The following is a 15,133-nucleotide window of genomic DNA, read 5'->3' on the forward strand; positions in this document are numbered from 1 at the left end:
GAACCAAGAAAATCGTCAAGTTTTCTATTCAAAAGTTCTACCTGATTAGAGAGCATGGTGACCGAATCGACGTTAAATACGCCGGCTATTTTTATTGGTTTTGTTCTCATGACTTGCCATTGATAATTATTCAGTGACATCTCTTCTATAAATTCATAAGCATCTTCAGGTGTCTTATTATTGATAGTTCCTCCAGTAGCTGCGTCAATCATCTATCTAGTCGAAGGATTCATGCCATTGTGAAACGTTTGAACCTGTAGCCAGAGTGGTAACCCATGGTGAGGGCATCTTCTTAAAAGGTCCTTGTATCTCTCCCATGCATCATGAAGTGTTTCTAAATCCATCTGCACAAAAGAAGAGATATCATTACGTAATTTGGCTATTTTAGCTGGTGGAAAATGTTTTAATAAAAATTTTCGGTCATTTGTTCCCAAGTAGTGGTTGACCCTCGTGGTAACGAGTTCAACCACTGTTTAGCTTTGCTCCTCAATGAAAAAGGGAATAACCGAAGGCGAATGACATTATTAGAAATGCCATTGATTTTAAAAGTGTCGCAAAACTCTAAGAAATTCGCCAAATGAGCGTTTGGGTCCTCGTCCTGCAAACCATCAAACTAAACAAACTATTGGATCATTTGAATGGTGTTAGGTTTCAGTTCAAAATTATTTGTAGCAACAGCAGGCCTAACTATGCTCGATTCAGTTCCTGTTAAAGAAGGTTTAGCATAATCACACATAGTACGCGGAGCAAGATTCTGATTAGCAGTAATCGCAGGAGGTAGCGGCTTTTCCTGGTTTTCAGCCATCTCCTCAGTTGTGGTGTGAATATCGTCCTCTTGCTCTTCCTTTGTGTATCTTAAGCTTTGCCTTATTCCTCTTCAGTTTCTGCGAACTGTGCGATCGATCTCACTATCAAACAGTAATGGTCCTGACCGGTATCTTCTAGTCATACACTATAAAAAACCTGCCAGGAGCAAATAAAAGAAAAATTAGAAAATAAAATAAAAATTTAAATTGCAAATAAAGTAAAATGGCTAAAGTAATAAAAATTGAGTGTTCCTAATATCTTAGTTCCCCGGCAACGGCGCCAAAAACTTGATACGTGATATTCGCGACAGGTTTTAAAAATTTATAATTAATCATTCTTGAAACTAACTATTATCACGATGAAGGCAAGTGTACCTGTCAAACAGTAGTATAGCTTTAGCAAGATCGGATTGTCGAACCCAAAGGAACCAAGAGTACTAGTAATTACTTTCTTTTTATTATCTAGCCTAAAAATTAAGGGATTTGTTTATCTAAACTAATTAACTAAACTAAGGATGCACAGAGAGAAAATTGGGGAAAAGCTTTTGGGAAACCTTGATTGATTAAGACAATACCCAAGGAAAAATCCACCTAGACTTCACTTGTTATTTGACTCTAAATCAGATGATTTATTCATTTGACTTGATCCGTAGAAATCCCTAAGTTATATTATTATCTCTCTCGAGACTAATAATGTCTAACCTTAGGTTGATTAATTGAAATCTCTTTCTAGTTAACACCCTAGTGTTGCATTAACTCGATCTATGGATCCCCTTATTAGGTTTCACCCTAATCTGACAAAATCTTGTCATCCTATCTCTAGGCGTGCAATCAACTCTGCTTAATTATGACAAATTTACACTTAGATAGGAACTTTTGCTCCTCTGAATAAGTCCATTAACTTGAATCAATATCCTGGAATATTAAGACAAGAATTATGAACACATAATTAAGAACAAGTCAAATATTTATCAGACAATTCAGATAATAATAGCAAGATCCGTCTTAGGTTTCATTCCCCTTAGGTATTTAGGGGGTTTAGTGAATACCTCAGAAGAATAATGAATACAAAACATAAAGAAAACCCAAAAACCCTGAATGGAAATTAAAGAGAGATCTTCAGTCTTGAAAATGAATCTCGCTTTTGAGATGGACCAATCTGCTTCCCTTGAGTAATTCCTTGCCTCCTGCTCCGTGTCTCCCTTCTAAGTGCCTCATTAGGTGTTTAAATAGGCTTTAGAATGCCTAAAATGTAACAGCCTAATTTCAGTGGTATCAGCAATAGAGATTTGAGATCACTAAATCCGACGAGTGAGTTGAAAATTTAATAAATTAATACCTATGAGTCAAATGTGAATATAAAAGCATTTTTGAATTAGTGAATTCGGTGATTTAAAAGAATTAATTAGGTAAATTGGGCCGAGAATGAGGTATCGAGACCTCAACTTCATAAATCGAGGCATAAATATTTTTAGAAATATATATGGAGTGTTGGTGAGGTAGTAATAAAATTTAGTCAGAAAATTTTGACGTTTGGGTGGTTAATTAAATAAAGAGGACTAAATTGAAAAAGGTGTAAAAGTTGTTAAAAGGATTAAATAGCTCAATTGTCAAATGAGGAAGGACCTAAAGTGCAAATAAGCCCAAAGGAGATATTTTAGGCGGTAATAGCTGAGAAAAATTAGGAAATGGGTGAAATAAGGGAAAAATTGGAAAATTACCAAAATGGGCTAAATAAAAATGGGACTAAATTGGAATATCTAGAATTCTCTTCATTTCTCTTTATATTCATCAGCTGAAAAATAGCCATGGAGGAGGGTTCAAGCTGGTTTTTATACTCTAGCTTCATGTAAGTTTAATTCTTGCTTTCTCCTTGAAATTTTTATGTTTTTGGACTTTTACAATTGGGTCCAACTTACTATTTCATTAGTTTTTTATTCCATAGCTAATTTTTGAAGTTGTTATGGATGAGTGCTGGAAGTATACGATGATTTGGCATGGAATTAGAGCTTTAAATTGTTTATATTCTAATTTTATTGAAAGAATTGAATAGAAAGTGAATGTTTGGGACCTAATTGTAAAAGAGTTTGAAGTTAGAGTTTTATGTGAAAATTTTGAATTTCAATAGTTATGAAATAACTTATAATGTCTAGAAAAAGTATTAATTGATAAAATTATCTTAATTGAGGGGTTAATTGAGCAAGGACTGAATTGTATGAATTGTGAAATTTGGGGCAAAATGGAAATCACCATTTTGCAATAAAGCTGTTTTGGGCAGCAGCAGTAGTTTAATTTTGAAAAATCACCAAAAATTTTAGAAATCGAATTAGAGGATGAATAAAATATGAAATTAAATCTTATTGAGTCTAGTTTCTAATAAAAGAAATTATGTAAGTAATGAAACTGTAAATCATGAGATACAATAACTTTTGTGAGACAAGGTCAGAATGATTTCGGGTTCCCCTGTTCTGAATTTGGAAAATCATAAAAAATTGGATAACAATAATTAGGGGCTTAAATTTACATATTTAGAATCCTTAATGAGTCTATTTTCAATAGAAACAAACAAGGACATCATTAGAATCCTTTACGAGAACATAATTAATTTTTAGTGAAGAAGGGTCGGAACTGTCAGACAACAGAATAGGGGAGACTTCAATGAATAAACTGTATTAATTGGCCCAACCAAAAATTATGAAATTTTTATAGTAAGAAGAAATATGAGTATAGTTTCTGGGACAATTTATGGATCTTAGTTTGGAGTTCTGTAGCTCAAGATAAAAATAATTTAGTGACTATGACACAGATAGACAACTTGAATATTAACATAAGTAGATAGTGAAAATTATGGATAATGTTACCTATAAGTGTGTTGCTTATACTAAGGATGTGGATGGAGAGGAGGAGGAGGAGGAAAATATACATATATATATGAATGACTTGTGTATAAATTGATCACATGCCCGATTATAATTGATAATTTTTGAATTAGAAATGATATAATGTTTTATTTGGAATATTTATTATGAAATTATGATTATCGTTATAATACAAAAATCGTACTTGTGAGTTTGTATAACTAAATTTTAGGGGCCATTTGTTAATTTTATGAATTTCATGATGTGTTATTTCATATGAATTGATGATAACTTCGTGAATATTGTGTGAACCACACGATCTGACCACACAGCCTGTGACCCCTTGTAGTGTTGAAAAATTTTAAATATTTTCGAAAAAAATTTTGAGTTCTCGGTTAAGTCCCGATATCTATGTTCTGGGCCTCGATGCTTCACATAAGGGACACTATGATTAAATTTGATTGATTTCAGGTATAAATGTTATGTGAAGCGAACTTTTTGTTAAATTATCTATAAATTTTGGTAATACTCTGAATCCCTATTCCGGCGACGGATACGGGTTAAGGGTGTTACATAAAAGCCCTCAAAAGTGGCCTTTCCCAAATAGGACTATACTTGGGCTCAACAGGGACATGCCCGTGTGACACACCTGTGTGCGATTGCTCCAGCCCATGGTCAAGGCTGCTAAATAGGCACGGGCGTGTAGTCTACCCGTATAAGCCGTGCTTCAGTCCTGCCAAATAGACACGGCTGTGTGGCTTACCCGTGTGAGGAAGTCCGGCCTATGTTGATTTACGATGTGGGTCCATTTTCTCTGTTTTCTGCCTGTTTCTCGCTCTTTTTACTCTCATATGCTCACCTAAGTATAAAACATGAAATTAAAGAATTAGGAGCATCGAATTCACCAAATCTGGGGAGAAACCATTCATAATTGTGCTAAGCATGGGATAAAAATATGTTTAACTTACCGTTTATCACCGAACCTTTAAAGAACAAAAATGGTTTCTTTTCCTTGAACATTCGGTGGAAGATGATTAATAGAAAGATGAAATTTGGTTTTATTTTATTTATTTAATCTTTATTAGCCAATTTACAAAACTAACCTTTAATAACATCATAAATTTCAACAATACCAAGCCATAGAATTCCTCTATCAACATTTATGGGATAATTACCACTTAAGGACTCCCACTATTTAATATCATAGCCATTTAACACTTTTAACTTATAGAATTTAACTTTTACGCTTTACAAGATTTAGTTCTTTTAACCGAATTAACCACTCAAACGGTAAAATTTTTTTACGAAATTTTCACATGATCCTTCTATCATACTGTAAACCTTAATAAAATAATAAAATAAATATTTTCACTTTGGATTGTGGTTTCAAAACCACTATTCTGACTAACCCTAAAATCAGGCTGTTACAAATCCTATAAGGTATACTGACTTAAGCCACACGGCCAATCACACGCTCGTGTGCTAGGCCGTGTGAAACATACTGACTTGGTTTTCAATTCAACACCAGGGGACACACGGCCATGTAACCTGATGTGTATCACACACGGCTGAGACACACGCCTGTTTCTCTGCCCGTGCGGACAAAAATAGGCTATTTACCAAGTCATTTTGCCACCCAAATTTGTATGCATCTACACCAAGCCAAATGGCACCAAAACATAGCATTTATAGGCATTCAAACCAAATAAATCAAGCCTAAATCATGCCAACTCAATTCCATTATCCACAATATACACAAGTCACAAAATGGGCTATTACCTTATACCAAATTCATATACAATCCAACTAATTAAACATTTCCTAACATGCATCATTATGCTCAAATCCATAAGCATACAACTTCTCTATTATCAACCATTTGACATCCACAATTCCTACTATCAATAAACATCACAAAGCCCGCCTCAATCACATAACATAGGCTATTTACACACATATGTATTCATAACCAAACTAACCAAATTAGGCCAACTCACATGGCTATATACAAAACTAGAAACATTTAACATTTACAATCCATTTCAAATGACCAAATTCATTATCAACTCATATACCAAAATGACCAAAGTTCCTATACATGCCATATATTTCAAAAACATAGATTCAACAGTACCAAAATGATAGCTTGATAGTGTGATGAAGTCTCCGACGATCCCCGAATTCGAGCTAGCTTTGAAATCACTATATAACACAGAAAAATAAATAAAGTAAGCTTTATAGCTTACTAGGTTCATGTTATTAATAAGTGTAATGTGCCAATTCATTCACAATTTAAATAACATAAGAAAATATATTCAATTTAATAATTTGCACATTGCCATAATTATTGGTATCATGTATAAATTCATCAACTTTCACTTACTTTGCATATAAACTTATCAATTATTACTTACTTTCCAAACTTATCACGAGTACCTGAATTGATCTGTATCATTACTTACATCCACGTACCATCATCTTTTCTCGTTAAACCATTCAGAATAATATCAGATACTCGGGAATCTCGTATCAAGGTGCCACATAGATAGCCAATGCTATCTCAATCTCAAATCACATATATGCTCATTTTTAAGCTATCCACTGGCCTACTCACACAAGCTGTCAGTCAAGATGTAACTACATGGTGTTGCTCACACAAGCTGTTAAGTAACCACAACACATGCCGGTATACTCAGCCATCGGTAGGACATACAGGACCAGCATGCGGATCACATAATCATAATAACCCCTAATTATATGTCACTAGTATCCTATCTATTCCAAAGGTTCAACCAGGATTTTCAATATGCCAATGCTTTGCCGATAGATTCTGCAATGCGTAATATCACGATTATAATGTTTAAGCATATAAACACATATAACATTAAGCTCATTAATCATACAAACTTACCTTGGTTCACATAAACGATGAAATAGGTCGATTAGTCGAGTACTTTGTTTTTCCCCTGATCTAGATCAGAATTTCACTTTTCTTGATCTATATGTAATCAAATTTAGCTTATTTAATTATCACTCTATTCAATTTAATCCAAAACACTCATTAAAGCACATTTGTACTTTTTCCCCAAGTATTTGACAACTTTTACAATTTAGTCCTTATTTCTTAAAATCACAAATTCATACAATTTAATACCAACCCATGCTAGCTGAATTTTCCTAGTACACATATCAACCCATATTTTTCATTTATTCCACAATTTACCCACAAACTTTTCATATTTCTCAATTAAAATCCTAATTTACATTTTCACTAAAAATCACTTAACAAAATTTGTATAACTATCATTAAACATTCATAATCTATCATTAATCATTAAAATACATGCTTGTTCATCAATGGAAACTTCCTAAATCTTTAACAGTTTTGCACAATAGTCCCTGGGCTAGCTAGACCTAGTTGTAACGTTCTCAAAAACATAGATATCATTAAAAACATAACAAAATTCATACCTAATTGAAGAAAAAAGAGATGGCCGAATGAAGAACCCTAACTTTGGCTAATCCTTTCTTCAATTTTTAGCGGTAGAAGACAACATTAAAGATGATGCTTTTGTTTCTTTTATTTTAATTTACTTCATTTACCAAATTACAAAATTAACCTTTAATTAATCATTTAAAACACCTAATAATGTTTCCATAAATGTACATTCACCATTATAATAGTTTAATTACTACTTAAGGACCTTTAATTTAAGGTTCTATAGCTATTTAATACCTTTAGCTATTAGAGCATCACTTTTTCACTTTACGCGATTTAGTCCTTTTTATCGAATTGAGTATTCAAACGATAAAATTTATGAACGAAACTTTCACACAAACATACTATCATGCTGTAAACATTAAAATAATAAAATAACTAATTTTTACTTCAGATTTGTGGTCCCAAAACCGCTGTTCTGATTTGACTAAAAATGGGTTGTTATAGTTTTAATATTAAATTTAATTCAATACTTATCTTGATAGTGTTTATATTAATTTAGTATTAAAGTGATTATCTTACTATTAAACTTAATTTAATATTTATCTTGTAGATAAATGTTCTATTCAATTGATAGATTTAATATTAAATTTAATCTAATATTTATCTTGGTAAGTATTATATTAATTTAATATTAAAGTGATCAAGTTTAATCATAGTTGAACTCTCTAAACTCTTCCTATATAAAAAAAAGCCCTGAGTCATTATTTTTCACACACTTGAATTCAAGAGAAAGTTGTGGAGAGAAAATTCTCTGAAGAAATTATTTCAAAAGATTTCTAAAGATGTTTTTCTTATTTACAACTTGCCCTAAAATTTTAGAGAAGTCTTAAAATTACCCCATTACCACCTCCAAACATACTAACGTCTAGAGTAATTTCCTACAACCAAATATGAATGTTAGGTGATTTTCGCAAGTATATGGGTCAGGTTGTAATATGGTTTGTACAACGAAGTAGGTGAGTACTCCAAGGATCATACCCAAGGAAGGCAAGTACTAAATTAATAATAATCTAAATGTTAATAGATCTAATTAGTATTTTAATTAAATTATAGTACGATAAAACTTAAATGAAAAGATTTTGTTTTTATAAGAAAAGAAATAAAATTGCATAAAAGAAAATTAGAGAACTAATATGTTGACTCAATCAAATCTAAGCATAAGAGAGTAACTTGCTTTGGTGGTCATAACTAATTCTTACTCTAGGTTTTACTCAATCAACTAGTCGCTAACTTAGTAGTATCTCTTGATCTTCCACTAAACTAACGAGTTGACAAGAACTACTTATCTCTCGACCTCACAGTCCATACCAGATTGGGGTAATGGGTTCACAAATAGGTAATATCAATTTTGGATTAATTCCCACCTAGATGACTTACTAGGGTTGTTAGGCCTAAGGTTTAGGTTCTTCCTATCCCAAATAGTTGATCCACTAAGAAAACCTACATAAAAATTCATTACCAAACCTACATAAAAATTCATTACCCTCACGTCTATTCGCTAATCCCCCATAAGAGGATTAGTTTCTCATGGATCTCATAAACAATATAAACTTGATGAAGAGAATGAACATGAAAAACAAATCAAGAGTAAAAGTTTAGAGAAATCATAATTTATATTGAATAATTGAAGTTCATAAATCCAAAAAGAGTTTTTTGAATCCACAAGTCATATTCTCTAAAGAACATTAATGAAAATAAACTAAAAAGAAAGCCTAAGTACAAAAGAAACTAAAAACTAAAATATAAACTCAAAAGAAAAATCTAAGATACAGAAAAGATGTCTCTCAAGTGTTTAGTAAGGCCTATTTATAATATTAGGGTTGGCCTTCGTCCTTAGCCCTAGTTTGGCTAATGTTTCTATATTAAATTTCATTTTGCGGACCCAAACACCCTCAGTTCGTTAATTCTTCACGTACAGGGCTAGCGCCACAACATCATCTGCTCTATGTCGTGAAACTGATGGTAGTTTGCTTAGCCAGGGCTTGGATTCAAGGCTGTGTCGTTACATCCTGTCACGCCCTAGATTTTAAATATTTATTTATGCTAGTTTATGTCACTAGGGAATTAATGGTCTAGTGGTTAAGTGTGCTAGTTGTTTCCATAATGTCCCAAGTTCAAGCACCCCTTTTTAATTAAATTTTTGACAATTTTGAGCTAGTGTAAACACTCTTGCCGTCCAACCCATCTTGCCTTATAGGAAGGATTTTTTTCCCTTTTTTGTTATGTCAACATGCCTTTCACAACCCCCTTTTCACTCCTTTATTCTTTTATGATCCACCTTTCACTCCATTTTTCCTTAAACCTACATTTTCTGCCCCATAGACTACCTTGGCCGGCTATTGAACCTAGACACTCCCTGTTTCATTTTTATTTTCTCTTTTTTGCTCTCCTCCTCCTCTTAAGCCGCTCCTTCACATTGCACCTCCATTTCTCATCTTTTTCTTCCTTTTTACCACATTTGACATCCATTTTCCCTTATTTCTCTTCCAATCCACCATCACACAAGGCTATCGCACTTCCACCACACCACCACCTCTCATTAGCCCCCGTCGTCTGCTACAACCCCAATTCTCCAGTTTTCTTCTTTCCTCCTCCTCTTTTCGAAACTCATCTTTGTAATCCCTTAATTTTTGATTTTTTATTTATTAAATATCACTTCTCATCCTATTTTTCTTGTAACACCCCATACCCGTAACCCACATTGGAGTGGAATATAAGGCATTACCTAACTCGATCTCATGCATACAAACGTTCCCCAAGTTGTCAAGACTTGGTCCACTTTAGAACTTTTTCAATTCTACTTTAAACTTCTTATTATGGGCCTACGAGCCCCAAGTCGACCATTGAAAACAATTCGGGATCAACCTGGGTCCTTAAACCATCTATAGAAAATTGACTCTGAAACAGGGCACATGCCCGCGTAGAAGGGCAACATGCTCGTGTCCTCCACTCGTGTGGCATTAATTCTAAATGCATACTTACAAGGGTTTTCACATGGCCTGGCACACGCCCGTGTCCCTAAGCCGTGTGCTTCACACGGCCATAACATGCTTGTGTCCTAGCCTGTGTGCAAAAATATGGACATTCTACTTTTAACGTCAGCATCCCCAAAATGTCACACGGCCAAGGCACACGCCCATGTAACACCCTGAATTTTGGGCCTAGATGAATTGGGCTTTGGGCTTTGGGTTTCATAAAATTTTTAAGTGAGCAAGAAAATGACAAAAGACATGTTTGCTTTAAGGGTTTAAGGAATTTGAAGTGTCTAGGTTTGTTGGAGAAGTTTTGGGTTTGAGTTTTGTGGTGGAGGAATTTTAATTTAATTATTAAAAGAATCAGGGTTGGGAGTAGTTGGGCTTTTAAATAAAGATAGGGGAAAATGACATAAAAAAAGCCTTGTGGAGGAGTGGCTAAGTGACGCCACTTAGGGTGTAGGGAGGTGGCGTTAGTGGCTAGCAAAGAGATCCGAGGTTAAAATCCTAGCTTAGTATTTTTTAGGAGTTTAATTTTGGCCTTCTAGAAGGTTGGAAGTGGCGTAAATATGGATTCTAAGGGGAGTGTTCAGAAGAGAAAATTTAGGAATTAGATTGGGGAGTTATCAGGGAGAAAAATGAGGAGATGAGAAGGGGGAAGTGATGGAACTGAATTGGGAATTGAGGGTCAGGCAATTTGGCTAGAGGCTATAAATATGTGCTGAGTTTGGGATCCTAAGCTAATGCCAAATTCTTCAATTTTTTTAGTGCCGATTGGCTTTTCCATCTTTGCTAGCTGATTCTTTTGCCATTCTTTCTCTCCTTAGATCTCTTTTAATTTACCCTTTGGATTAGCTGATTCCTTCTTCTACCTTTCTTCTTTAATTTGTGCCAAATAAACCTTATTCACCATATTAGTTTGAAAGTTGAAAAGCCGAATCTCCCTTGTTCTAATTACTCTTTTAGGAGAATTAGTATCGGATCTCAGATTTTAGCTCTCTGCCGAATTGCTCCTTAGGTGTTTTGCAGTTTTGGTAAGTATCCCTCTCTTATTGGCTAAGGTTGGCTAAATAGTCTTAAGTGAGATAAGGGGGTGAATTATGTTGGATGCTAGTCCCCTATTATTTGGTTTTAATGAGTAAGATTAATGCAGATCTAGTGAGTACGTGATCAAGGAAAAACTATTAGGGATTGGTGTTCAAGGTAAAGTTAAGGTGAGGTTTCCGTTTTTGGGTAAAATATGTATTAAGCATATGATTAATTGAAGGGTGATATCATTTGTAGGTTGGTGACTAAAGGAATTGTAGCATGCTTGCTTACCAGGTGTGTACATACACTGCACACACAAGTAGATCGACAAAAGTCGAAATGCCGAAAAGCTGAAATGCCGGAAAGCCAAAATTTAGCTACAGTAGTCTTGCGAGTGCGCGAACACTCTTGAGGAGAAAATCAATAGGTTATCTGAGGCCCATGGGCGACTCCATGGACTTGGGCTGTGAATTGGCCAACCGGGCCAAAATAGGCTTAATGGGCCCGATGGGCTGTTGGGCCCATAATAGGCCAAAAATTGATCATTGATGCTATGTGATAGAAATTCGTATGTGAGCATGAATATAATGTGATTTGGGTCTAATGGGCTACATAAATGTGATTTGGGCCTAAAGAGGCCATATAAATGTGATTTGGGCCTAATGGGCCATGTGAATATAATTGGGTCTAGTGGGCCATATACAGGTATGTGAATTTGTCTAGGCTTTGTAAGGGGTTTTGGGTCTAGTATATGATGACTACATAAAACTTCATTAATTTAATGCGACCGTGAACAAGTCATAGGGTTAAGGTGTGGCAACGGGTATATGCATGTCTAGGATTGGATCTAGGGAGAGCCTGGTACTTAAGCGATCTTAATGACCCACCTCCTCATCTCTGGAATCCTACCTGGTGCATAGTATTCGTTCATCTTAGCTCACGAGATTTGTTAACGGGCCAAGGTAAGTGAAAGCTGTAATAATAGGAAAATTACCGAAATGCCCCTAAAGGCAAAGATGATCAAAATTCCCCTATGTGTTGAATGTAATTTTTATGGGTATGACATGCATATCTGCTGCATACATATGATATTCTGCTTAGGTTGCATATGGGTTGGGAAATATGGAACAGAGGAAGTATATAAGGATCGCATGGTTGCTTGAGAATCATGGATCCACCGACGGCTTTTAAGCCCAATGTATGAATAATCGCGAGGTTTCATGATAGGTTTTAAATATTTATAATTACTCGTTCTTGAACTAACTATTATCGTGATGTAGGCAAGTGTACCTATCGAACAGTAGTATAGTTTTAGCAAGACCGGATTGTCGAACCCAAAGGAACTAAAAGTACTAGTAATGACTGTCTTTTTATTCTCTAGCCTAGGAATAAAAGGGGTGTTTATTTTATTTAACTAATTATCTAAACTGAGAACGCACAGAGAAAAGAATTGGGGAATTGCTTTTGGGAAAATCGATTAACTTAAGACAATACCTAAGGAAAAATCCACCTAGACTTTACTTGTTATTCTGGCTCCGAACCGAACGATTTATTTATTCAATTTGTTCCATAGAGATCCCTAAGTTATGTTATTATCCCGATTCAAGACTAATAATGTCTAATCCCTAAATTGAATAACCAAGACTTTTCTCTAATTAACACTCTAGGGTTGCATTAACTTGATCTATGGATCCCTTTACTAGGTTTCACCCTAATTCGGCAAAATCTTGTCACCCTATTTCTAGGCGCGCAATCAACTCCGCTTAATTATGACAAAAGTACTCTTAGACAGGGTCTACTCCTCCTCTGAATAAGAGCATGTCTTGAATCAGTATCCTGGTATATCAAAACAAGAATTAAGAATACATAATTATGAACAAGTTAAATATTTATCATACGATTTAGAAAATAATAACAAGATTTGTCTTAGGTTTCATTCCTCTTAGGTATTTAGGGAATTTAGTTCATAACTAAATAAGAAAACATCTCCGAAGAATAAAGACTACAAAACATAAAGAAAACTCAAAACTCTTGAAGGTAAATTGAGGAGAGATCTTGAGTCTTGATGATGAATCCGACTTCTAAGATGAATCAATTGGCTTCCTTGGGGTAATTCCTTACCCTCGTTCTCTGTCTCCCTTTTCTTCCTTCTCTAGGGTGTATTTATAGGCTTTGGAATGCCTAGAAGCCCTCAAAATTAGTCTTTTCTGAATTAGACTCAACTTGGGCTCGACAGGGACATGCCCGTGGCACAAGTCCGTGTTCGATTACTTCAAGCCGTGCTCAAGCCTGCCAAATTGACATGGCCGTGTGGTCTGCCCGTGTGAGGAGGTCCAGGCCGTGTTGATTTTGTACCTTGGCCCATTTTCTCCGTTTTTGGCCCGTTTCTTCTTCTTTTCGCTCTCCTATGCTCTCCTAAGTATAAAACATGAAATTAAAGCATTAGGAGCATCGAATTCACCAATTCTAATGGAAAATCATCCATAAAATGCGTTAAACATGGGGGAAAATATGTATAAATTACGGTTTATCAAATAACGCCACACTTAAGCATTTGCTTGTCCTCAAGCAAAATCCTCAACTCATAATGAAAATAAATTCTTCTCAACTTATAATTTCTATCGATAATATCTCAGAATAATCCACAGGTAATCATACATTGAGAATTCAACTAAAAGAACATAAAAGTTTCAAACATTTCAAGTTGAGTATTTAATCAGGCAAACATAGGTGTCTCTCCGCATCTAAGTAATTACCTTTGATTCAGAATATCACAAAGTTTCACATCCTCACTAAAGATTCACTCAAATCACTCGAGGTGTATAAAGATAATAAATGAAGCACTCAATAGTCAATAATGAAAAGTCATTACCATAGGCTTGCATGAAAATCAAATCTCCACCACTATAATTTAAGATGATACATCAATCAAAAGGTCTTTAGAGGTTTGTAATGAGGCTTGGTTAGGGGGTGTGGTCACGAGATGAAAGAAAAGGTTAGAATTGAGATTGAATTGAAAAGTTACCTAACTAGAAAAAGAGTTAATCATTACTTACGTACAATAGAGCCTCTTCTCAGACTATGGGATTTAACTTTTGAAGCTTACAAACAGAAGATAACTACTAATGTGTATACATGTTTTTTTTTAATTAAGAACAAGTTACATAACATGGGCTAGCTATTAAGAGCAAGACATAGCTAAACAATTTTTTCAATTCAAATCTTAACAAAAATAGGGATTAATTTAGGGGATTTCAACAATAATGGGTTAAGGGTTAATATTAAGGTTAATATATGGAATGGCTTGTTAGGCTCAAGGGGGTTTACTAGGGGTTAATCGTGGACGTAGGCTTTTCATGGCATGAGTGGGTTAATCCTAAATAACTTAATCATTTTGATACATCAAATCAAATGGTGTGGTCTCAACATGCATAATCAAGCAAGTTCTAGAATAACAGTTCAATACTGACGGACTCAAAGCAATAATAAAAGTGAGCATGAAAGGATTAATAGATGCTCAAAAGGCTCAAAAATCTCACAAAAATTATGGGTTTTTGATGTTTAGACTCGTGAATTCCAATTCAAAGTAATACCTAGACTTGGGGAAACAACCTATAATTTTAAATTCTTAAAAATCAACTCATCATGCTTGATTCTCTAATGTCTTAAAGTTTAAACAATCAATGCATAAAGGCCTATGGTTTAATTCAAGATATATCAATCAAAATCATAAACCAATCAAAATTTATCCTAAATATGATATGAGAGCTTTTCAAGAGAACAAGACAATCATTAATAAATACGCCCCCACACTTAAGATGTACATTGCCCTCAATGTACAAAGATAGATATTAGAGTATAAAAATAAGATAGGGGGAGGAGTGAAACTTCCTGTATTAAGAACGGATGATATCCCTAGATTTGCAAGATCGAGTATTGGAGATAACTTTGGATGGCAAGCTTGAC

At 34.5% G+C, this 15,133-nt stretch overlaps 1 non-coding gene across 1 annotated transcript; it reads left to right on the forward strand.

The window, feature by feature from the left end:
* The first annotated feature begins 270 nt into the window (after positions 1-270).
* Positions 271-377, forward strand: LOC121210446 (small nucleolar RNA R71). The gene has a single exon (XR_005905563.1). It is a non-coding gene; the product is annotated as a small nucleolar RNA R71 (small nucleolar RNA).
* Positions 378-15,133: the final 14,756 nt, after the last annotated feature.

Source organism: Gossypium hirsutum, chromosome A11 (assembly GCF_007990345.1).
Source record: "Gossypium hirsutum isolate 1008001.06 chromosome A11, Gossypium_hirsutum_v2.1, whole genome shotgun sequence".
Taxonomy (NCBI): Eukaryota; Viridiplantae; Streptophyta; class Magnoliopsida; order Malvales; family Malvaceae; genus Gossypium; species Gossypium hirsutum.